We start from the raw sequence: 3,604 nt of genomic DNA on the forward strand, positions 1-3,604 counted from the left end.
CCACACACACACACACAGCACTTCTCAGCCCCTGCCACTCTCTGGAGAACACAGGAAGGGACGCTTAGGGACCTGGGCAGTTAGAGGGTAAGTGCGGCTGCTCACTACAGGAGCACAGTACCACCAGGCACTGCAAGGGTGTCAGCACTGCTGGACTCAACAGTTAATTAGCCTACATGTGCTCTGTGGGGCAAGCCCCTACACCCGGAGAAAGGAATGCTGCCTGAGACGCTGAGCAAACACCAACCAAAGGTCAAGCAGGAGCAAGTCTGGCCCAGTAAACGATGGGGAAGGAGGAAGAAATAACAACCCATTACCTAATAGACGGTTTGCCTAAACCAGCTGGCTTCTACTAGAATCAAGGCCAAAATCAGGGTTAACTGCAACAGTGTGTACATGAGAACTATGTGCTTTGGGTTGTTTTTTGTTTTGTTTTGTTTTGTTTTGTTTTAAGCCTCCTCCTCCACTCCGGAGAGCCACACACAAAATCCTGCAAGAAGCTCTTTCCCGGGGGAGCGCCTCACTGTGTGGCCATCCCACGGACCGGCCCCAAGGCAAGCAGGAGAAAAGCTTCCCAGCAGAAGCTGAAACAGGGAGCTGCTCAGCTGTCTGTTCATCCACGAGAGAAGGTGGGCATGAGAAGCCCATGCTCAGCCCCGTCGCCGATTCTTGCAAATGAAAAATCAGCACCTTCGCAAGACAGCACTGTCACTCATGGATACAAAATAAACCACGGGGAAGAGAGTCGAAGCCACACCAAAGGTCTTGCAATGTGCAAACTGAGGTCCCACGAATGTTATTAAAATTTACTAGGGGGATTCTGGATTCCTTGAACCTAAGGAACAATTATTAAAACATAAAGGACAGATCTCTATCTGCTTTTCTGGACAGCCTCGTCCTGGAGGCGGCAGAGGCTATTCAATTCCAAAAAGCAAAATGTCACTTCTCCTGATCCCACAGAGCATGTTCCCAAATAGCACCTTTCTCCACACTACTGCTAAGTACTCTCCACTCTTCTCCCACCTGCCCCCAAAGACAGCCCCTTAGCACTCCCACTGCAGCGGCCTTGGGCTGTTTTCCAGCTCTCCACTGTCCAAGACGCTGGTAGCCCCGTGGCATCCATGTTCCCGCCAATGCCCATGGAGAACACTGCGAGTGATTCTGTTTGTCCAGCTGCTCTGAATGGTCACAATAAGTGCATGGCGCTGGTCACAATAAGCCTGGCAGCCTCGTGGCAGATCAACGAGCAATTCCCAGGCAGCTCTGGCAAATGCTCATATTTCTCAGACCCCAATGTGGGGACCCGCAGGTACACACGTGCCCCGTGGAGCCACATCCGCCACAATAACCCAGGAATCCTAAGCCGGGAAATTACCCACTGGGCTTGGAATATCAGAGTCAGAGTTACTGCATTCACTTCGTAACCGCTGTCGCTGTTTGGAGCAGAAGCTGGGACGCGGGGAACCCCGACCTGCAGCCAGGCTCCCCGGAGCCCCGCAGGCTTCAAGGCTCACCCCCACACACGGCATTCCTGCCCCAGGCCTTCTCCTCGTCCCCCTTTCCTGACTTTAAAAAGTCAAGTTTGTTTTCAGGGGGGAAAGTGCTTCTCCGAAGAGAATACAAAGTTTTGAGCCTCGTAAGACCTTAAAACTTACCAGCACCTAAAATAAGCTCCTCTGGTAGACGCACCTTGTCTTTGCAGATCACACAGTGCAGCCACACACCAGGAAGGGCACGTGTCTGTGTCACCCAGTCAGAGCATTCGGGGGACAAAGAATAGCTCACTTTAGGGGGCAACATTTTCACTCCCGCCGCGTTTTGTGCTTCTGTCTGGCAAGGGGACAGAAGACAAGCTAAGGAAATTGTCCCTGCACCTCTCCTCCTACAGAGCTTTTTCCTAGCATCGATCCTGTCCCAGGGCCAGGAAAGGAGCTGTGCTAGTTTCACAAGGAAACAGGAAAATCCTCAGGAGGAACAGGACTCCTTACACACAAAGCAGGAACAATAACCTGTCACAGATTACGGGACTCACACTTCCACTCACCACACATATTTTTCTCTCCATCACTCTTATAGTTTATTAAACATTTACTCCTGGCCCAGAGCTTGGCTGACCAAGACTTGAAAACGTGCTAAAACACCATCAGGATTGTGTCAAGAATCTTTTAAGTAGTCTTAAAAAGGCGTCTGTTTTATGTCTTGTCAAATGGGAACATACTGGGCAGGCTTCAGAATTTTAGTTCAACAAACACACGTGGCACCGATGTACTGAGGTGTGGGGAGATGTGAGAACACGCATGCACAAGCGATCAGGGCGTGGGGAGCACCTGACAGGAGCTGACCACCAGGTCCAAAGGGTCCCAGCCACTGAAAGGAAGGAAATGACGAGGGGGGTGGAGATGCTTGTATAACGTTTACTGCAGAAACCAGAATTGCAGTGAGGCACCCTGGTGTAAGATACATTTAGGAAGTGTAAGAGGACGGAACTATACACATATGCACACACATTATATACCTACGTGCATACGTGTATATTATACGTGTACACACACACACACATTTCCGCCACACACACCTCCTAAATGTGTCAGGTACCAGGGTTGTGTGTGGGTGTGTGTACACATATGTATGTACCTGTATGTTGCCCACTTTCTAAATGTGTCTCCATACTTACATGTACGCACACAGATTCTGGGGCCAGGAAGCCCTGCATTTTAATTACACTTCTCCAACTTTGTGCTCTAACCAAGCTTGGTGACCTTGACAACGCTACTGAGCTCCCTGTGCTGCTCATTTGCAGCATCAGGTCAATATCTACACCTCACAGGATTGTTACTGATGGAAAGAAACACTGTTACTGATGTTCCCCACTGTGCACAGCAGTGAAAACAGACATAGTGATGCTGCTTGGAGTTGTAGCAAATGAGAACACTTCCAGGACTCCGCCCTTCATTTCTAATTGTTCACTGAACAAACAACACATTGAATTCCTACTCTTCCCGAACGGACTGTGAGAAGCTGGATGCATGAACAGATAAGCCAGGGGTCCAGCCCTCAACGGCCTCGGTCCTGGTGCTAACTAAATATTAAACACTGCTAAGAAAATATTCACGCGTGCAGTGTCTGCCACATCACACCACAGGTAAAGAGGCTCCTGACAGCCAGATGTCCCACTGCCCTACAACGAAAGGAGGTGCAAGCGGTGGGAGACAGACTGGCCCTTCCTGCAGGCGTCAGGCCCAAAGCAAGAGCTGAGCCCTCCGGCCCAGACTTGCAAACCCGTGTGGCAAAACCAGACCAAGCGAGACACCAGCAGCATGACAGAGTGGGCCTTCCTGGCAGCCATCACAACATGGGGAAGAGGATGTGTCCTTCCAGGAACAAAGAGCAAAATACCGTTATGCTGTCCACAGCAAGCCTCTGAGGGTGGGGCAGCTGCTGTGCTGACTGGCCACAGTGTGGCATACGCTGCCCCCGAACGGCCTTCCCATCTCTGAGCATCACAGCTTGGGACACGTGGAGATGGCTGATGGGGACGAACCATGTTCCATCAGGGCCCCTGAGCTGTGTGGACTAGCTGGAGAGCCATGAAACATACTTGTGT

At 50.9% G+C, this 3,604-nt stretch overlaps 1 protein-coding gene across 1 annotated transcript in view; it reads right to left on the minus strand.

The window, feature by feature from the left end:
- The window catches only part of GALNT2 (polypeptide N-acetylgalactosaminyltransferase 2), a 197,305-nt gene that overhangs the window by 161,027 nt on the left and 32,674 nt on the right, over positions 1–3,604 (minus strand). The window lies entirely within an intron of this gene.

The sequence above is a fragment of the Hipposideros armiger genome, unplaced genomic scaffold (assembly GCF_001890085.2).
Source record: "Hipposideros armiger isolate ML-2016 unplaced genomic scaffold, ASM189008v1 scaffold_1085, whole genome shotgun sequence".
NCBI lineage: Eukaryota > Metazoa > Chordata > Mammalia > Chiroptera > Hipposideridae > Hipposideros > Hipposideros armiger.